The sequence below is a fragment of the Stenella coeruleoalba genome (assembly GCF_951394435.1).
Source record: "Stenella coeruleoalba genome assembly, chromosome: 2".
In the NCBI taxonomy this organism is placed as follows: Eukaryota; Metazoa; Chordata; class Mammalia; order Artiodactyla; family Delphinidae; genus Stenella; species Stenella coeruleoalba.
Window position 1 is genome coordinate 150,095,312 of NC_137147.1, and position 22,539 is coordinate 150,117,850.

General features: G+C 40.3%; 1 protein-coding gene across 11 annotated transcripts in view; it reads left to right on the plus strand.

Annotated features, from left to right (window-relative positions):
• The first annotated feature begins 16,849 nt into the window (after positions 1–16,849).
• ZNF280D (zinc finger protein 280D) overlaps positions 16,850–22,539 on the plus strand; it is a 125,550-nt gene continuing 119,860 nt past the window's right edge. For 10 of the 11 annotated variants that reach the window (XR_013827367.1, XR_013827368.1, XR_013827369.1 and 7 more), the window contains exon 1: positions 16,850–16,987. The gene's annotated coding sequence lies outside the window, so the exon portion shown is untranslated. The remainder of the gene's footprint in view (positions 16,988–22,539) is intronic. The other variant, XR_013827375.1, reaches the window with a different exon arrangement.

Consider the following 22,539-nt stretch of genomic DNA (forward strand, 5'->3'; position numbering starts at 1 on the left):
GGATGGTTCAACATATGCAAATCAATAAATGTGATATACCACATTTATAAAACGAAGATGAAAATCATATGATCATCTCAACAGAGGCAGAAAAAGCATTTGACAGAATTCAACATCTATTCATGATAAAAACTATAAACAAATTAGGCCCACAGCTCACATTATACTCAAAGGTGAAAGACTAAAAGCTTTTCCTGTAAGATCAGGAACAAGACAAGTGTGCCCATGTTCACCACATCTATTCAACATAGTAATAGTAGTTGTAGCCAGAGCAGGCATCCAATAAAAAGAGATAAAAGGCATCTGAATTGGAAAGAAAGAAGTAAAATTATCTCTGTTTGCACATGACTTAGTTTTTTTTTTTTTGTGGTATGTGGGCCTCTCACTGTTGCGACCTCTCCCGTTACGGAGCACAGGCTCCAGATGCGCAGGCTTAACGGCTATGGCTTACGGGCCCAGCCGCTCCACGGCATGTGGGATCTTCCCAGACCAGGGCACAAATCCATGTCCCTTGCATCAGCGGGTGGACTCTCAACCACTGTGCCACCAGGGAAGCCCCATGACTTAGTTTTATATATAGAAAATCCTAAAGACGCCATGTAAAACTATTAGATCTAATCAATGAATTCAGTAAAGTTGAAGGATACAAAATCAACATACAAAAGTTAGCATTTCTACACACTAACAATGAATTATCTGAAAAAAGAAAATAATCACACTTACAATAGCATCAAAAACAATAAAATAGGGACTTCACTGGTAGTCCAGTGGTAAAGAATCCACCATACAATGCAGGGGACGCGGATTCAATCCCTGGTCAGGGAACTAAGATCACACATGCCTCCGGGCAACTAAGCCTGCACGCCACAGCTACTGAGCTTGTGTGCCTCAACTAGAGAGCCTGCATGCCACAAACTACAGAACCCATGTGCTCTGGGACCTGCACGCCACAACTACAGAGCCCACACGCCCTGGAGCCTGCACACCACAACTAGAGAGAATGACGAGCCTGCACTCTGCAATGAAAGATCTCACATGCCTCAACGTAGATTCTGTGTGCTGCAACTAAGACCCAACACAGCCAACAATAAATTAAATAAATAAATAATAAAATAAATCTTAAAAAAAACACGCCAAAACTCAGGAATAAATTTAACCAAGGAAATGAAAGATCTGTACACTGAAAACTGTAAGACACTGATGAAAGAGATTGAAGAAGATACAAATAAATGAAAAGATATCCTATGTTCATGGACTGGAAGAATTAATATTGTTAAACTGTCATCTACAGATTCAATGCAGTCCCTATCAAGATCAGTGGCATTTTTCACAGATAGAAAAACTCCTAAGATTCATTTGGAATCACAAAAGACCCTGAATAGCAAAAAAATCTTGAGAAAGAAGAACAAAGCTGGAGACATCATCCTTTCTGATTTCAAACTACATTACAAAACTATAGCAATCTAAACAGATTGGTATTGGCATAAAACAGACACATAAACTAATAGAACAGAATTGAGAGCCAGAAATAAACCCGTGTATATATGGACAATTAATATTTGACAAGGGAGCCAAGAATACTCAATGGAGCAAAGATAGTTTCTTCAGTAAATAGTGCTGGGTAAACTGGATATTCACAATTGAATTAAAATTAGACCCCTATTAACAGCACTCATAAAAATTAACTCAAGTGCTTCCCTGGTGGCGCAGTGGTTGAGAGTCCACCTGCCGATGCAGGGGACACGGGTTCGTGCCCCGGTCTGGGAGGATCCCACGTGCTGCGGAGCCTGTGAGCCATGGCCACTGAGCCTGCGCGTCCGGAGACTGTGCTCCGCAACGGGAGAGGCCACAACAGTGAGAGGCCCACGTACCACAAAAAAAAAAAAAAAAAAAAAAACTCAAAATGGATTAAAGACTTAAATGTAAGATTGGAAACCATAAAACTCATAGAAGAAAACATAGGGTAAAATCTCCTGGACATTGGTTGTCACAATGATTTATTTGATATGACACCTAAAGCATAAGTGATAAATGCCAAAAAAATAAGTGGAACAACATCAAACTAAAAAGCTTCTGCTCAGCAAAAGAAATGAGGAAAATGAAAAGGCAAACTATGGAGTGGGAGAAAATATTTGTAAACCACATATCTAATAAAGGGTTAATATTTAAAATACATAAGGAACCTATACGACTCAATAGCAAAAAAAAAAAAAAAACCCACAGAAAACAAAAAGACAAAACACAACAAATAATCCAATTAGAAAATGGGCAAAGGATCTGAATAGATATTTTTCCAAAGAAGATATTCAAATGGACAAATGAAAAGGTGTTCAACATCACTAATAATCAAGGAAATGCAAATCAAAACCACAATGGGATATCACCTCACACCTGTAAGGCTGGCTATTATCAAAAAGACAGATAAGAAGTGCTACTGAGGATATGGAGAAAAGAAAACCCTTGCCCACTGTTGATGAGAATGTCATTTGGTGCAGCTACTATGGAAAACAGTATGGCGTTTCCTCAAAAAAGTTAAAAATAGAACTACCATATTATCCAGCAATTCCATTTCTGGATATATATATATATATATATATATATATATATATATATATGATATATATATTTGAAAGAAATGATATCACTGTTTTGAAGACATATCTGCACCTCCACATTCATTGTATCACTATTTACAATAGCCAAGACACAGAAGCAATCTAATTGTCCACTGTTGGATGAATGGATAAAGAAAATGTGGTATACATGTGGAATGAAATAGAATTTAGCCACAAATAGAAGGAAATCCTGCCATTTGTGACAACATGGATGAAACTTGAGGGCATTACACCAAGTTATATAAGTCATAGAAAGACAAACACTGTATGATCCCACTTATATGTAAAACATAAAAAACCCCAAACTCAAAGAAACAGAAGATATATTGGTGGTTGACAGTTGGTAAGTTTAAGCCCTAAAGCAGTGGTAGGGTACTGGATATAAATAGATAGATATATTTATCTATTTACTTTAAGTGGGGGGAATGGATGAAGGTGGTCAAAAGGTACAAACTTCTAGTTATAAGTTCTGGGGATGTAATATACAGTGATGTACATTGTGCCTATAATTAACAATATGTATTGTATATTGGAAGCTGCTAAGAGAGTAGATCTTAAACATTCTTATTACAAGAAAAAAAATGTAACTATGTCAGGTAATGGATGTTAACTAAACTTATTGTGGTGATACTTAACCTAAAATCATTATGTTTTACACCTTAAACTTATACCACGCCACATGTCAATTATATCTCAATAAACTGGAAAAACACTGATATCATTTTTGTGAACTCTTTGTCATTTATCTTTCATTATGATGCATAACTATGATTATGCATATTATTGATTGTTTTGGATAAAATGTGTTATGTCTTTATTTGATTAGTAAATGCTGTTCATGTGTACTCAGTCAACAGATTTATGGATTATACTACATACATCCACCTGCTATCACTTAGAAATATTATCACTTATAGTAATTAGAGAAATACATCTGTCTATTTATATCCAGTACCCTACCACTGCTTTAGGGCTTAAACTTAGTCACAGAGACAGGACATATGCATAGTTTTGAACTCTGTTTATTGACATGACCACTTTGATGCAGTTGTTACAGACTCATCAAAATGGTCATGATCGTGACAAAATATAAACTCACTTTTGTTGTTTACACCTCATTCCTTATACTCACTTCATCTCTGAGCCTCATCCCATTCCTGATCTTTATTCCAACTGATGACGTCAGTAATTATATGAGAAAAATCATTTTGTATATTTTGTCAAAATAAAACAAGTGTATGGGTTTCTATTTTAGTCTGTACCAAAATGCCCCCTAGTCAAGATGATTGAATCAAAATTTTACTCGGGGAACTATTAATAAAATAAATGTCAAATTAATTTAACAGTTTTTTATTATATTTCAACTATGGTTTAGGTATTTGGTGCATGGGGGTGATGGTGAGATACTACCAAATAAGCCGAAATTTGAAAACATGGAAATTAATTTAATGTTTGAAAATAAAACTAGTAGAACCCATACATAATATAAGTAACCAACTATCTATAGAAGCAGTAGAAGACTTTGTGTATAAATCTATAACTAAGGAGTTTTAGAAAGAATGAATTGAAATGAAATTCACTGAACATATTTATTATGAGCTGGTCCTGTGTTGAGGAGTATCCAAAACCCTAAGTAAGATAAAAAGAGAGTACTCGTGGGAAAGAATGGTTGTACTGCCATGCAATAATTCAATCCAGCTTTAATAAAATCAATTTTACTATATTTTGACTGAAGAAGAAAATTCTTTAATAAAGAAATGTTGTCCTACAAGCCTTCTATAGTGGTAAAAGACTTCCAAATTGCAGTGTTTTAGAATGCTTGCCATTCATTCATTTATTTGTTTATTAATTCATCAAACATTCATTGACACTTGGTATAGGTTTTGTAATAATCACTGGAAATGTAAAAGCCAGTAATACACAGTCTTCACTCTCAATAAGCTTCCAGTCCAGTGAAGAGCAACAGACAAGTAAACTAATAATTACAATATAGGCTGATTATTACTATAGCTATTAATAATTACATACTATGTTAGTCAGCTATAGATGGAATGCTGCATAAGAATGCAGTGACTTAGGGGTTTCCCTGGTGGCACAGTGGTTGAGAGTCCGCCTGCCGATGCATGGGACATGGGTTTGTGCCCCGGTCCGGGAGGATCCCACATGCCACGGAGCGGCTGGGCCCATGGGCCATGGCTGCTGGGCCTGCGCGTCTGGAGCCTGTGCTCCGCAATGGGAGAGGCCCCAGCAGTGAGAGGCCCACGTACGGCAAAAAAAAAAAAAAAAAGAATGCAGTGACTTAGAATGGAGGAAATATTTGCAAATCATATATCTGATAAGGGGTTACTACCCAAAATATATAAAGAACTCAAACAACTCAAAAGCAAAAAACCAAACAATCCAATTTAAAAATGGCCAGAGGATCTGTATAGACATTTTTCCAAAGAAGAAATACAGAAGCCCAACAGGTACATGAAAAGAAGCTCAGCATCACTGATCACTAGGGAAATGCAAATCAAAACAACAAGACATCACCTTATTCCTGTTATACCATGTGATCCAGCAATTCCACTTCTGGGTATATATATTTGAAAGAAATGATATCACTGTCTTGAAGAGACAGCTGCACCCCCATGTTCATTGCAGCATTATTTATTATAACCAAGCTATGGAAACAACCTAAGTGTCCACTGATGAACGAATGGATAAAGAATATATATCATATATATATATATATATATATATATATATATATATATATATATATACATACACACACAGGAATATTGTTCAGCCATAAAAAAGGATGACATCTCACCATATGTAACTATATGGGTGGTCCTTGTGGGCATTATGCTAAGTGAAATAAGTCACAGAGAGAAAGACAAATACTGTATGATCTCACTTATTTGTGGAATCTAAAAAAGCAAACAAACCAAAAACTAAATACCAAGCTCATAGATAGAACAGACTGGTGGTTGCCACCCAGTGGGAGTGGGAGAAATGCGTGAAGGGAGTCTAAAGATAGAAGCTTCCAGTTATAAAATAAATAAGCCATGGGATGTAATGTACAGCATGGCCACTATACTTATTAATACTGTATTACATATTTGAACGTTCCTAAGAGAGTAAATCTTGAAAGATTTCATCACAAGAAAAAGAATTTGTAACTATGTATGGACAGATGTTAACTGGATTTATTGTGGTGATCATTTCACAATATATACAAATATCAAAACATTACATTGTATACTTGAGCTAATATATGGTTGTATGTCAATTATACCTCAATTAAAAAATTAAAAGGAAAAAAGAAAATAAACAGAGTCCAGTGACTTAAAATAGCAAGCTTATTCCCTTGCTCATAGTTCTGTGGGATGGCTCCAGGGTCTGAGCTCTCCAATGAAGACTGGGTACAGGGCAGCTCCATGTGTCCCTTGTCTTTGGACCAGTGGCTGCTTAAGGTATGTGATCTGCTCCATGTGTCTCACTCTGGGCCCCAGGCTGAATAATCACCAGCAACCTGGGACATGCTCTTCTCATTATTGGAGCACAGGAGAGCAAGCTCAAACACTGAAGCATATTTCAAGCCTCTGTTTGAATTGCAAATGCTGACATCCCATCGGCCAAAGGAAAATATATGATCAAGCCCAACACCAGTAGAGCAGGACAGTTTACTTGGAGTATACAGGAGGAAATATTTGCTGAACAAACTCACAAAGTGCAGTGGGAGAGAGCAGAGAGGGTATTATATCAACCAAAGTTCTTGGTTGTAAACAATAGAAAGACTCTGACTTATTTAAACAGAAAAGGAATGTATTGGTTGTTACATAAAGTCTCTTGGAAGGCTTAAAAACCAGTCTCAGGGCTTTCCTGGTGGCGCAGTGGTTGAGAATCTGCCTGCCAATGCAGGGGACATGGGTTAGAGCCCTGGTCTGGGAAGATCCCACATGCCACGGAGCAACTGGGCCCGTGAGCCCCAACTACTGAGCCTGCGCGTCTGGAGCCTGTGCTTCGCAACAAGAGAGGCCGCGATAGTGAGAGGCCCGCACACCACAATGAAGAGTGGCCCCCGCTCGCCACAACTAGAGAAACCCCACGCACAGAAACGAAGACCCAACACAGCCAAAAAAAAAAAAAAACAGTCTCAGAGACTATGCATCCAGAACAACTTTCTAAATCACACAGAACTAGACTGGAAAGGAACTAGTACAGACACTCCAGCTCAAAGTGCCTATACCACTATTGCTACAATTACTGGCACTATTGCCTCTAGAACTGGTTTTAGGTGCCTTCCCTACTGCTACGCATTGTCAGAGTTCTGCCCAAAAAACCCCAACTCCATGCTTTTTTGTGCCATCAGCTTCTAATTCATAATCTGGGGTAGAGGTGTTTGATTGGCAGATCCTAGATCACATGCACAAGGGAGATGGGAAAGCAAGTAGCTAGCATATTTAGTTTCTTTGGAGGTAGCAGCTGTTGTCACATAAGAATGGGGAGTATCTCAAACATAAGTAGGGGACTCAGATGCTATGTAGCAAAAAAAGGACGAGAAGTTTTGATTACAAGCTAGCAGATGAGGGTAGAGATATCAGGGAAGGTTTCCCAGAATAGGTAAGGTTCAAGTTAAATCTTAAAGAATAAATAGGAGCTAGAAAGTTGAAGAAGGGAACATGAATAAGGAAAACATGGTACATTTGAGAATCTGCAAGCAGTTCAGCATGGCTCAACTACAATGTATAGGGATGGATGTGGATGAAGTGGCAGTGAGATCAGGTTGATGAGAGAAAATGGGGAAAAATCATAAAAAGCCTCCGTACATCATGTTAATTCATCAGGTTGTGGTGCAGGAAATAGAAACTACTTTAGGTATTTCAGACAGAAAAGTATTTAATAGAGGAAAATGCCATATTAGGAGAAGGGCTGGAGGCGTAGAAGTCAAGGGGCTGCTATGATTTCAAAGCTGAGATCCAGGGTTCAGGAAGCTGCTGCTGCCGCCATTGATGTTGCCTCAATTGCCTCTCATGTCTGTGGGGCTGGTGAATAGATACTAGAACTTAGCTACTGCAATTGCCTCTAACAGTCACCTCTTCATAACCTTACTTGCCAGGAGAAGTTACAATAAGAGAAGATAGCTTCTACCTCATTTTCAGAGGTAGAACCAGATTTGGCAGAACCTACTATACCTAGCACTCTAGCAGCAAGGCTATATGGGGAATATATTGTAGTTTGTAGCTTTCCATCATCTCCAAATAGAAGGAGAGTAGGATGGTGATTCAAGTAGCCAATCCATAGTATCTAGCCCATCATGTTAAGGAGCACAATTTTTTCTTAAGAACTGTATAAAAAAATCGATGTATTTTTAAAGCATGGAAGTTACATACTTAGATTTGCTTTTTAGAGAGGTGTCTTAATGACACTGGAAGGAATTAATTTGGAAGTATAAAATAGAAGATTTTTTCACTCAAATGAGATAGAGCAGAGGAACTAGAAATCAAGAATAGGGAAAGGGGGACTTCCTGGTGGCACAGTGGTTTAGAATCTGCCTGCCAGTGCAGGGGACACAGGTTCGATCCCTGGTCCAGGAAGATCCCACATGCCGCGAAGCAACTAAGCCCATGCGCCACAACTACTGAACCTGCGCTCTAGAGCCTACAAGCCACAACTACTGAGCCCGTGTGCCACAACTACTGAAGCCCACGCACCTAGAGCCCGTGCTCGGCAACAAGAGAAGCCTGCTCCCCATAACGAAGAGTAGCCCCTGCTCACCACCACTGGAGAAAGCCTGTGTGCAGCAAGGAAGACCAATGCAGCCAAAAATAATTTTTTTTTAAATAATAAATAGATATTAAAAAAAAGAATAGGGAAAGGGTTGGAAGGTAAAGAAGGTAAAGAATCTTCAGATCTTGGTAATGGGTTTATTGGTTTTGGTGGGCACTAGAGAAGGAGAAGGAGAAGCTGAGGGTTACTCCTAGGTTTCAGGGTTGAAAAATTGGAGGGATTGTGATATGGTTCAACACAATGGAATAGATAAGGAAAAAGAGAGGGAGCATAGTGGATTAAGTTTTAGAAATGTTGACTTTTTTGGTCCCTGTCGGACATCTAAATGGGATTGTCAAGTATGTGATAAGATATATGGCTCTGATGCTTTGAAGATATAAATTCAGGAATCATGAGTATAGAAATAAAAGTCACTGTCCTAGGAAAATTCAGTAACAATGTAGTTGGATAACTCACACTAGCTACTCAAACAAATAACCCCCAAATCTCAGTGACTTAACATATTAAGGTCTATTTATTACTCAACTCATGGTCTCATGGTCTAGTGTAGACTGATGTGTTTGGTGGGGGAGGTGTTTCTCTTCCAACAGTCATTCAGAAATTCCAGGTTAGTTATACCCAGTGCAGTCTTCCAGGGATTCAAAATACTCTGGTGGATCCTCTGTACCAACTGAAGAACAAAAAGATCTTAGAAGGTGTTAAGTGATTTTGGAGACTGGGCTAGAAGTGATGTTAGAATACAGCTATTCAAACTATCTATAGCAAAGGACGACTTCTTAAAAAACTTTCCAATCTACTGCAGACTATTACTTTTGTAAAAGACAATAAAAATGTTGTAAGAATGTAAAATTTCTATAAAGGTTTCTAAACACTTTCATTTGCTGTACTTACCTTGTTATGGATGAGAAACAAACTAGTCATAGAACAACACTGGTCTCTGAACTACACCCTCAGTAGCATTGGTGTAAATTGCTTCTGATGACATTCCACTGGTCTGAACTAGCCATATGCTGCCACGTGAATGTAAGGGAAGTTGGAAATGTTCAAAGGAAGAAATGAAGTGATGGTCTGTAATTCAATCCACCCTTCTGGTCCCAAATATCCATTTTTTTCTCCCTCTGTCATACTGACCCATCTCCAAAATATATAATCCAAAATATATAATCCAAAGTCTCATCAAGTCATTGCATGTAGCTTAAAATCCCAGATCTCTCCATCAGATGTAGATATGACTTCTCATGGTCTGGTGACCTATAAACTAAGAAAAAATATATATACTTCTCTCACCAGACTTACACCCAATATACAGTGGTATATTGAAATGAAGGATAACTGCAAAAGACACCCTTGTTAGGAAAGGAGAAGAATGAGAGACAAAGCAGTCACTGCTCCATAGCAATTCTGAAATCCTGGTTACAAATCATTTTGAAGGCCCTCTATTCCAGGGGTGAAGAAATTTCCTTGATTAGGTGATTAAGCTCTAATTCTTCCTTTGGGGAGATTCTGTATTAGTCAGGGTCTCCAGACAAACAGAAGCAATAGGAGATTATCTATCTATCAATCTATCTATCTAATAAATTTCCATGTATAATATCTATATATCTGTATACACAGCTAGAGAACCAGGAAAGCTGGTGATATAATTCAGTCCCAGTCTAAAAGCTGAGAACCAGGAGACCTAATGGTTTAAGTCCTGGTTTGAGTCCAAAGGCCCACGGCTGATATCTGAGGGCAGGAAAAGGTGGACATCCCAGTTCAAGCAGACAGGGCAAATTCGCCCTTCCTCTGCCTTTCTTACTCTATTCAACCCTCAAGAGATTGGATGACACCTACCCACATTGGTGAAGGCAATGTTCTTTATTCAGGCTACTGATTCAAATGCTAATCTCATCTGGAAACACCCTCACAGACACACCCAGAAATAATGTTTTACCAGTTATCTGGGCATCCCTTAGCCCAGTCAAGTTGACACATAAAATTAACCATCACAGACTCTTTCTCCATTTCCTCTGGCTCTACCCTTGGGAAGTGTTCCTTGTCCATAATCTTCCATGGCCATATCTGAATGAGAGTTTGCTGTCCTTGGAGACGGCATAGTTTCCATATTTGAAGAGCCTGGGGGTCAACCAAAGATGGTTTTATAGCTTAATCAATTAAAAATAATTTCAGATTAGGGGCATGGTTACTTTGGCAATACAATTTCCTCAAAAAATGTAGTAGTGTTGTGATCCATTTGTTTCCACTCAGTTCAATATGCCATTAACAACACCTGAAATTCTTTCTTAGTCTGTTTTAGACTGAGTTCCCCAGAAACAGATCCTGAGAAGAGGATTTGTGAACAATGACTTATTAAGAACATTGCATAGCAATAGGAACAGCAGAACAAGGGAGAAGAGGAAGTCAAGTGTATCACTCAGGATTCAGTTAGAAGACAGAAGCATACTAGTTATTTTAGCAAAGAGAATTTAAAATAAAGATTTGTTAAAGGCAAAAAGAGAACATTATATATCGTGGAAGTAGCAACTACAGGAAGCAGTGACCACCTCTAGGGCTGAGGGAACAAAGAGAAGATGGTTGAATGACTAACACCGTTTTAGTCAGTTGGGCTTGCTATCACAAAAGTACCACAGACTGGGTGGCTTAAACAACAAACATTTATTTCTCACAGATCTGGAGGCTGGGAAATCGAAGCCCAAGGTGTGGCAGATCTGGTCTGGTGAGGACCTGCCTCCTGGCTTGTAGACAGCTCCCTTCTTGCTGTATTGAGAGACAGCGAGAGGGAGAGGGAGAGAGAGAAAGAGAAGAGAGAGGAAGGGGAGGAAGAAGAGGAGAGAGGCACCTTCCAAAGGCCCAATCTCCAAATACCATCACACTGGGGATTAGGGATTTGACATAGGAATTTTGAGGAGACACATATATGCAGTTCATAACAAACTCTTAGAAGCCTGAAGGATTGGCCTCATGGAGCTGAAACTCAGACCTCTGAGAAAGGGGCACTGCTCAGCTGGTGCCAGAATATCTGAGCTTGGAGGAGAGGTACCATAGAACTGGCACCCAGGCCTTTGAGGAGAGGGTGATGGTGGCTGGTATTGATATCCCTATGGGGGTGCAATGAGACTAGTTCTGCAAGCATTAGGAAAACTGTAAACTGGATTCAGCCTCTGCTACTGGAATGAACTGTTGCTGCTGGGACTAATGAAAAGTTGCTGGATACATCATGACAGGAACATAAAACAAATAGAAGTAAACAGGAAGGAGCAAAGCCCTTTTCCTCTTCCAGCCTTTCAGTCTCCTTCAAGTGTCCTCTGTTGGCAGAACATAACAGGGAGCAGCTGGCAAAGAACAAAACTGGTTTGCAGATTCCCAGTCCCCAGCATTACAAAGCTGAGTTAAGAAGGGTGGCTTTGGATCTGGGGTAATAGCTTAACATGCACATAAGCAAGGATACAACTTTAGATAAAAAGCTACAGAGGTAGCTTCAGCCTGTTCCTACAGGAGAATTCTGGAGTGTAAATGATGCCTCCCACCCAAGACAGGGGAGTTAGGGCTTTCACACTCCTGCATTTATCAGTCCTTGGTTAAGAGCTTGCCCTATTTATCGGGCTAATTTCCCAGGTACTTCCAGTCTCTGTGAAGGCAGGCAAAGTGGCTCCAATAGCCTGAGCATAGTCCTCTGAAAAAGAGCTGCAGGTCTTGGCTGCTGGAAGTAAAAGTACATTGAAACTTCAGGCAAAGGGGGCACTCAAAAAAAGGTGGATAAATATCCAGGAGTCATGGTTGAAGTACCAAAATATTCCCTCTGGAGACAGTTCCAAAAGCTGCCGTATTTCTCTACTTTCTTGATTAGATCTCTCTTTCTCTGGATTTAATTGCTTCTACTCTGGAGACATGCTGGTTAAAGGGTACAATTTTAAGATGAGTAAGTTTTGGAGATCTAATGTACAGCATAATACAGTATTGCGTACTTGAAATTTTCTAAGAGTAGATTTTAAGCTTTCTCACTACACACACACACACACACACACACAAACTACGTGAGGTGATGGGTGTGTTAATTAACCTGATTGTGGTAATCATTTCACAATGAATATGTATATCAAATCATCTCATTGTACATTTTAAGTGTATATAATTTTGTCAATTACACCTCAGTGAAGCTGGAAACAAAAAATAACGGCTGCTACTGAGGCTATCTGAAACAATAGGCGCTATCTGAAATAAACATGTGTAATCTGATCTTTCCTAAAGGCTGAGTCATTTTCTTCAACTCCTACTGGGGCTTCCTAGCTCAAAGGCTTTTATGTAGAAGTATTGTGTTTTCAAACCCTGCAAGGCCCCCAAATGCTGGACTCTATTCCGTTTCAGTTCTGTTTGTAAATTGGTTAATTCTCTTCTATGCTAATCTCTTTCTGGTAATACCCTGTTAATCACATAAAAAACCACCAACATCCACGATTAATATTGCTTTCTGAACTCTTCCCATAGAGCTACAAATTATGTACTTGTTCTGATCTGCTTTCTAATGTATTATGGGCAACAGTTTAGCCACTGCCTGATATGAATCTACAGTTATCCAGCCTACTACATTTCTTAATTCCTACATGACTGCTATGCTAAGCTAATGCCACATATTTTAGATTTTTTGTTATAGTTGGCCACCATTTCTATTATTAATCCAAGTAGGTGATTGTTACTATTGTAACAAACAACCCTAAAATCCTAGTGTCTTAACCCAATAAAGATTTATGTTTTGCTCTAATCAGTACAGTGAGGATCAGTGCGGTGAAAGTGCTCTGTGGAATTATTAAGAGACCCAGGGTCCTTCCATCTAATATTTCTGCCATTCCTTAGCTCCTCAGAGTTTTCTGTATCTGGCTGACTGATGTGCAAAAAACAAAAAGGTTTTTTTGTTTTGGAGGTTTGAAGGGTCAGGTTTAGATTAGGCAATCACTGCTTCTGTCTATGTTCCACTGGCCAGAAATAGTCACACAGCCTGATGTAGAAGTAAGGGAGCTAGGAAATGTGGATTTCCTGGGTATACAGAGGAAGATAAGATGGTGAATATTTATCATTGTCGCTACCAGTTAGGATGCTTTCAGTTGCAGATAACAGGAAACCAAACTAATATTGGCTTTGTCAGGGAGGAAAAGCTTTCTCTCTACCCTCTTATATTTAGTTTTGGGGTACCTGCAAATTAAACTGACAAAAGACAGGTTAGCAAGAGAAAAGAGAGATTTTAATCACGTATCATGTATGGGAGTTCACAAAGAAATGTGACTCAAAGGGGTAGTTAGGATTTGGGGCTTATATACTATTTTAATAGATGAAGGGGAAGGGGAGAAAGGCATTTATGTGAAAACAAATAACTTCTTAGAAGGGGGGCTCGGGAGAGAGGGCATTTATGGGAAAAGCAATGACTTTTAGAAAAGATAAATGGGCCCTTAAGAGAATAGGTGGAAGATATGATAGTTTGTGACAATGTCTGTTTAGGTGTGGTGACAATTCTCATAGTCTCTAGCCATAAGTCACTCTTCCCTAGTTGCTCCCTGGGAGGAGATTTATGACACTTGAATTCTTTTGGAAGACTCTGCTTTTAGGCAGATAAGGAATTTCAGGAACTCAAATACCTTTGGCTAGGGACTTCCCTGGTGGTCCAGTGGTTAAGACTCTGTGCTCCCAATGCAGGGGGCCCGGGTCTGATCCCTGGTCAGGGAACTAGGTCCTGCATGTCCCAACTAAGAGCCTGCATGTCGCAACTAAAAGATCCTGCATGCTGCAACGAAGATCCCGTGTACCGCAGCTAAGACCTGGTGCAGCCAACTAAATAAATAAATATTTTTTAAAAATGCCTTTGGCTAAAAATAATTTTTATGCCACAGTGGCTTATTTTGGACCCCTTAGGCTTAAACAGAAAAGGGAATTTATTGGCTCATATAACAGAGAAGTCTAGCAGCAGAATGGGGTTCAGGTTGGGTTTGATTTGGAGGTTTATGATGCTCTCAGGGATTGACTTCCTCTTCCTGTGATTGATTCGCCCAGCCCTTCCTCCTCCACGTTAGCTTTACTCTCAGTTGGCTCTCAGTAGCACACACACAAGGAAGGTTGTAGTTTTTCCAGTATTCACATTCTAATGCCACATCATCCAGAGAAAGAATGAACTTCTCTTTTGCTCACAATCAAACAAAAATCCTGGTCTTCACTCTGATTGGTTTATGAAACAATAACTGGTTCAAAGGGAGGTGAGGCTAGCTGTACTATAGTTTTAGGCTAGTTGTACTATTCTTGGAGTTGGGATTGTGGTGATGATTATTCCACTCGAATTTGGGTGAACACAATAAGTTGTGGAATAGAACTAGGAAATCATCTATATCCGTTACAGTCAGGAAAGAGTGGCACATGATCTCACTTAAGGAGAATGAGTACTGTGAGGATACTTAGCCCGTACAGAATGTAAAGGGGCAGAAAATATAACAAGTCAGAGGAAGCACTTAAAAATGAAGGGAAGGTATGGATAGTGTCAAGAGAACCAAGACAGTTGTGTTACAGATCCAAGGGAGGAGTTTTGAGAATGAAGTAGTGAAATAAATCATTCAGTTTGTTGATTTCATACTCACCAGATATCCTTTAAAATTTGGCTTCTCATGTAAATGTTCCTTTTGAGTAAAAATGTGTACACAGTTTTCTGGTCTTCTTGGCAGTTATGAAGAATTTGGTTTATATATCAGTCTCTAGTAAGTCTGGTTGGCATGAATCATCCCACTGGATTTAAATTAGCTCTGGTTACATGGGACTGAGTGAACTGATAAGGATGATTATAATTTTTGTGACTTTGTTTGAATTAAAAAAAAAATTCCCCCCCCCCCCCAAAAAAAAATTAGCTCTGGAGGCTAACAACATTAACTTTCTGTCTCTGCAAACTGAGGACCAGACTGTAGAATACAGAGTGAAATTTTAAGTTCACTTTCATACTGTAACACCCTTTGCTAACCATTAGGAACTATATTGGAAACATTTGAAATATAATGACTTAAGAATGCTCCAAGATTTTTGAACTTTTAGCTTTCCACGTTTGCTGTTTTGACTATTCTCTTTTCCTATGAAACTTATTTGCAGTGCCTACAAGAAAGGGAAAGCTGAGTGGACTATCCCTGGCCCAGCTGGGAGAAGAGTAGGTCATGGTCATCTGTAGCCATTCCAGGTTTCTAGGGCTAATTCAAGTGGTCTTCGGGAAAGACTGGTCTGGGAGTGGTAATCAATAAGGAAACAATTGTAATGATAAATGCCAGAGAAAAGCTGGGGACAGATTGGTTGAGAAAGAAGAAAGTGATTTCAAATAGGCAGGACGAATTAGTACGACCCAGTGATTGAATGTGAGCGCAGTGATTGGTGTGTATTAAGGATCTAACAAGGCGAGATTTCAAATCCAGGTCACTCTTGAGAGCTGGACCACTACTGACATCCATCTTGTGAGTACAACTGGGAGAGGAAACTTTCCTTACAGATCAGAGTACAATGTTTTGCAAGTATTTGTGCAAGCAGTATCTTAACAGGTGTTCTTGTAAATGCAGTTATCTTTTGTTTTCGTTTTTTTAGTTATTACAGGCATCCATATGGCAGTTAGGAATTGAAGGAGACGGTAGCAAAATCTCAAGTTTGAAACAAATTTGGCAAAGGTAGCCAATTATTAAAAGAACCTTCTCCACTTCTTTTTCTCATCTGGTGTGTGGTCTTTGCCGCTCAGGCACAGTGTTTCTTTTTTTCCTTTTTTAAATTATTTTTGGCTGCGTTGGGTCTTCGTTGCTGCCCGCGGGCTTTCTCTAGCTGCACTGAGCGGCGTCTACTCTTCATTGCAGTGCATGGGCTTCTCATTGCAATGGCTTCTCTCCTTGCACAGCACGGGCTCTAGGCCCATGGGCTTCAGTAGTTGTGGCTCGCGGGCTCTAGAGCGCAGGCTCAGTAGCTTTGGCGCACGGGCTTAGTTGCTCTGCAGCATGTGGGCTCTTCCCCGACCAAGGATTGAACCCGTGTGTCCTGCACTGGCAGGCGGATTCTTAACCACTGCGCCACCAAGGAAGCCCCTGATGTTTCTTTTTAATGGCGCCTCTCTTCCTAGAACTTCTTACTTTCCAAGCCTGCAGAGAACTAGCTGTTACACACAGAGAGGCCCCGGAACTCGTGTTTCCACGCCTTCAGATTCGATGGAGCCCAGGTTTCAGGATTGCTGGCCGGGAAGCAGTACGCACCCACGGCCGCTCCAGCCCCGACCTAGTGCCTGACCTTCGGCCGCTGCCTGCGCATAGCTGGGCGCCGGGGCCTTCGAGGACCCGCAACGCGGCGCACATGCCCGTGCCCGCCTTCCGCGTCGGCGAGAAGAAAAGGAGCCCGGACGCGCGGAGGCTGACCCGGAGCCTACCCATGAGGCAGCGCGCCGGCTCCTCGAGAGCCCCCCCACCCCGCCCACGGCTCGGCCGCCTGCTCCGCAATGGGAGCCGCCGCCGTCGCCGCTGTGTAGTTTTTCGTGCTCCTCCTTTTCCTCCTCCTCTTTCTCCTCCTCCTCAGGGCCCTAGTCAGGCCGATCCGCTCCGCTCACGGTAAGCGCCCCCCGCCCCCGCCCGCCCCCGCCCGCCCCGCGCTGCAGCAGGCAGAGGCCCTCCCGCGCGGCCTGCGCCGCCTCACTCCGGGGGCGCCGGGCTGGGGGTGTCGAGGCCGGCGCGGGTCGCCGAGAGCGCCCAGGGCGCGGGGGAGGGGACCGGCTGCGCGGCGGCGGCCGGACCGCCATCTTGCGCCGGCCCTGGCGGGGGAGGGATCGCGGCGCGACGCGGCAGCCAGTTCGGTGCGGCAGGCCGGGGCCGCGCAGGCCGCGGACGACGCCGTTTCCCCGCCCCGCCTCGCCCCCCAGGGCCTGTTTGCCCCTGGCCTGGTTTGGGCTTTTCTTTCCGGAGGCTTCTCCCTTGGTCTAACGTACATTTTGTGCCGCTGTTTGGCGGGGACCCGTGCTCTTCTCGCTCCGGCTCTCCCCCTGAGTCTCGTGAGTCGTAGGCAGAGACCACAGGGGGTGCCGAACTTTGAGGTTCGGGGACCCTAGGGCCCAGGTTCCCCCGCCCGGGTGACCAGTCAGTACCTGCTCACACCCTCCTTCTTGTCAGAGGACTTCCCCGCTGTGCCCTACACGTCCCGTTATTGTCTGTAGGAGAGGGGCCCTGAGGAGAAACGTGGACTTGATAACACAGTTCCCTAACTGAGCTTGCAGGTTTCACTTCGTGAGACGGAAAGAATGATCTCATTCTGAGGTTTTATCCTGCTCTAGAGATGGACGGAGTTCCTCCCAACTTATCTCAAGTGTTAACGCTTTTATGGAGCGATCGGCTAGAGAGGAGAAACGTCGAAGTGAACCCACTTCTACAAGCACGGGAGACCTTCGTTCCAGGGGGTTCTCTTTGTTTGCCAAGAATTGTTAGTTTAAAGAAAAATTCTGTGAACTTAAACCTGATTTATTTATTGTTTTCAGGTTTGAACTGTGTTTTAAGAATTTGACGTTTTTCAGCGGCATTAAACATAAAATTGAAGCATTAGAGGAGCGATTTAAAGTACAAAAGCCACCTCTCTGCAATTGTGAGGTGTCCTGCTTTGGGGGATTACTATGCCAACTCAGGCTGTCTCTAAGCAGAAACTTACTGTGCCTGGTTTGCTTAGAGAAGGCACTGGTTTGCTTAGAGAATTAAGTTGGGGCTGTGTGCTCTCGATGTTTTAAAACATCGTACAAGTACCATTTTAATTGTATCTTGCATTTGTATGGGTCATTGTTACCGGCTGATACGTATTTCCTAACCCCTTTTACAGTGGTCTTTGCTGCTAGAACTGACTTTGAAGGTTAGGAAAGAGAGCTCAGGGTGAGAGGTCTGTAATGAAGTCATGGCTAGGAAGTGATAGAGCCTTTTCTAGAACCTTAGGTCTTCTGATTCCTCATTCAGTCTCCATTCACTATGTTTCATTTTTTGTGAGAATGAAGTGATTGAGGAAAAGAGCAAAGGAGGCTCACCTACAAAATTTAAGAAGCACTATTCAGTTGCCCCTTCCTTCACATTTTTATTTTTAAGAGTTCATTTCTTAGCTTTTTAACTTCTTGTTATTTAAGTTTTCATGTTATTTTTTTCCCCAGACATTGAAAAGTTGAGTAGCCGGGTTGAGCTCTCCTCATACCCACCACCTAGTTTTTACGGTTGTTACTGTTTTGCCACATTTGCTTTATCCACCTATCTCACGGTTGTTTTTGGTGAACATTTTCAAAACATATTTCATACATCACAACAGTTCACACCGAAGTACTGTGTGTGTCTCAGTATGTATATCATAAGATTAAGGTCAATTTTCTATGTAACTGCAATAGGATAATCACACTTAAAGTTAAGAATAATCCCTACATAATCCCTGATAATCTAATGCATGTATGTAGTATGTATTCACATGTTCTTCACATGTTCCTTGTCCCCAAAATGTTCTTTTTAGTCATTTATTTTGGAAAATCATGCATTACATTTGTGTTAGTTCCTTTTAATTTAGTGTAGTTTCCTCTTTTTTTTTTTTTTAATGACATTGACCTTTTGAAGAGACCAAGCCAGTAGGCTTGTAGAATAACCTACATTCTGTATTTTACTGACAGTTTCTTCCTCATGGGGTTTAACTGTACCCCGTATCCCCTATACTTCCTTTAAGCTTGAACCTAGGTCTAAAGGCTTGAGTAGATCAGGCTAAATATTTTTGGCAAGAATACTTCACAAGTCATGCAGTGTACTGCTCATTATACAACATCAGAAGGCACGTAAAGTGGGGTTATCCTGTTGGTAATCCTAAATTTGATCTCTTGGATAAGATGGTGACAGACTATCTTTCCATTGTAAGCATTTCCCTTTGCAATTAGCAGATAGTCTATGGGGTGATATTTTGGCATTAGTATTTGGTAAGAGTTTTACTGCAGTAATCTGATAACATAGTTGGGAGCAATTGTCTAGAAATGGGTGTTTGGGGATGAAGGAGGGGAGCAGTTTTGAAGGTTAGAACTAACTTATCTAGTTTAGGAAACTTGGAATTGCTGCTCTAGTTGACATCAGAGCCTACAGTGGCTAGGGGAGAGGAGACAAAGTAGATATCAGACTTTGCCTCCTCTGAAAGTTTGCTCAAGACCCTTGTAGGCGTAGTGAGCTGTGAGACAAAGAAAGTTCTGGGGTAGTTTGGTTTTGGAGGACTACAAACCTCAGCATCCCCACTTAAACTCATTCTTTCCAGTTAGGCTATCTCGTCCAGTCCTGCTTCTTCAGTCCAATGTTTTACTACCCAGCATTGGCTTCCTTAGTAAGGGAGAGGAGGTCAAAGGAAAGGAATAAATAATTTTGTACCCTTCTCTCCCACACTGTTTTCTTTATTGAAGAGAACATTTAGAACCATACCAAGATTTCTTTTTCTTTACTAATTGGGCAGGGGATGTACCTATGCGGAATAACAATTTTAAATAGAAAGTAAATGATAGTTTTAGATGACAGGAAATTGGAGATTATTGACAATATATTTTGTTATTTCAAAAGTAACTTTTGAATGATAAGAAATATTTTTGACATACTAATTAAATATATAGTCCTGAATAGTTTATTTTTTCCTGCTTCAGAGGACTCAAAAATATTTGATTTTTCAGTCAAGTTGTTTTAAAAATATATAATGATTTGATTTACTTGGTAACTTTTTTCAAAAATGTGTGTTTGGGATTTTTATTGATTTTTGCAGAGCAGTTTTGTTTTAAGGATTCTTTTAATTCTCAATGTAACAGGAAAAATAGATACCACTCTTTATCTTCTAGATCAAAAGGAACTTTTATTTTTTAAACATTTTAAATTATTTTATATTTAAAATGTTTTTATATATTTTATATAATTTTATATCATATAATTTATATAATTAACAGAAGAATAAAGGAGTAATGTAAAACAACTTATTAGAGCTTTTAATAAGAATTCAAACATAGCAAATATTTTTGTATATACTTAGAAAAATAAGAAACAAAAAAATATATTTCATGCGTCTAATTAAATACTACCCCTACAATTAATATGCATCACATTTTAATGCTCTTGGCAAATACTATAATTGTAGCCCACAATTTTTTGTTTTTTTTTTTTTAGTTTTTTACCCTCACAAAGAGCATCTTCCTTTATTCTTCTCTCTTACACTTGTGCACAAGAATATTGTAGCTAGAGGGTAAGACAGAATTCTCTTATAGTTTCTGCAAGTGCTTTTCCTAGTTGCATGAGGAATGTTCTTCTTGGTAACTTACAGTTTTGTAATTGAAACTTTCCCCATACAGTGATCATAATATCAGTCATAGGCCATCATCTTCAAGTCATTATTTTGCAAGTACAGTTGACCCTTGAACAACATGATTTTGAACTGTGCAGGTCCACGTGGATTTTCTTTTTCAATAAAAGTGCTACAGTACTATACGATCAGCAGTTGGGTTGAATCCATGGATGCCGAACCATGCATACAGAGGGGCCAACTATTACACACTGATTTTCAACTGCACGGGGCTTGGTGCTCCTAACCCCTGTGTTGTTCAGCAATCAACTGGATAGGTTCTAGCTTTCATAATCAGTGTCTAGCCCTCCTTTAGTCTTTTTATACAATACAACTCTCTCCAGGTTAACTTATGCAGGATTTTTAAAAACTGATGGGCTTCCCTGGTGGCGCAGTGGTTGAGAGTCTGCCTGCCGATGCAGGGGACACGGGTTCATGCCCCGGTCCGGGAGGATCCCACATGCCGCGGAGCGGCTGGACCCGGGAGCCGTGGCCGCTGAGCCTGCGTGTCCGGAGCCTGTGCTCCGCAACGGGAGAGGCCACGACAGTGAGAGGCCCGCGTACTGAAAAAAACAAACAAAAAAACCCAACTAACTGATGCTTGAGAATGCATTGAGCTGAGAAGAGTACTAGTTTTTCTTAGGACAGTAAGAATCATCAAATATCTTTGAAAACCAGATTATGTGCAGTTGACTTCTCTTCCTTTCCCTTTGTGAAAATTCACAGAAGTTCAACCTTGTTCTTCCTGATATTGCCAACTGAGGAAAATCTCTCACTAGATAATACTAAGCCAATTCTAAACTTATAAAAATTTGTCACAAGTTGTATTTCTGACAGAATTTTCAAATTCTTTTGTCAATTCTTGTAATAATCTTGGTTCTGCTCTCACCCCTTTTATGAATCACCGTGTAGATATGCATTTTTCAAGCTTACAGTGTTACACTGTCACATGTTGCCCAGATTTTTAGTCTATATTTTTCAGGATTGAAGCTTGCCTGAAATGGGCAACATTGTCTGCATGTGAGTAACTCATCAACTGTCATACGTGATCCTGGAACATAGTGATTTGAGATTTCAGATACTTCCCCAGTAGGTTCTTGCTTATCATTCCTTCTGGATCTTCTTTTTGCAGTGTGCATCATCAGATGCAACATTTGAAGGATTTTTTGAAAACTTGTATGGTTTAAATTTTTGTTGAAAGGAAGATGGCCATCTTTGCTTTATAATTACAAGGTATTTTCAGTTTTAGATTTCTAGACACCAATTAGAATAATCAATCCAATGAATTAAAATTTCTGCATCATCTATTTCCTTCTAGTCACCATTGTATACACCTGCATTCAACACTTCTCCACTTATGAACTGTATCAAGTTAAATTTTAGCCCACAGACGTGAAGGATGAAAGAATACTGTCAAAATAGCATGGTCCTGCATTTAGCAAATGCAGGACCTCCTTTTAGCAAAATAGCATGGTCCTGCATTTTTGTAAAAACATGGCATGATGAAGTTCTTCCTGCTGAATGAGAATACTGTATTTCCTTTTAGTTTTTAGAAATATATTGTTCACTCGTTGATTGTTGAGTTTGAGAAAATCTATCTAGGGACTTAGTCTAATTACACTTAGTCTGAGATTTCCCAAAGTTCACTGTCATTATTACAGTCTGAAGTGCTTGCTATCTACCTTTGCATTTATCTTTAGTTTCATCTAATAATTCTGAAATGTCTCCTCTGTTTTCTTCTGTTCATTATTAACAGAAAATAAAAAGTTCTGAGTTCATAACAGTAGTCAGTGAAAACTAA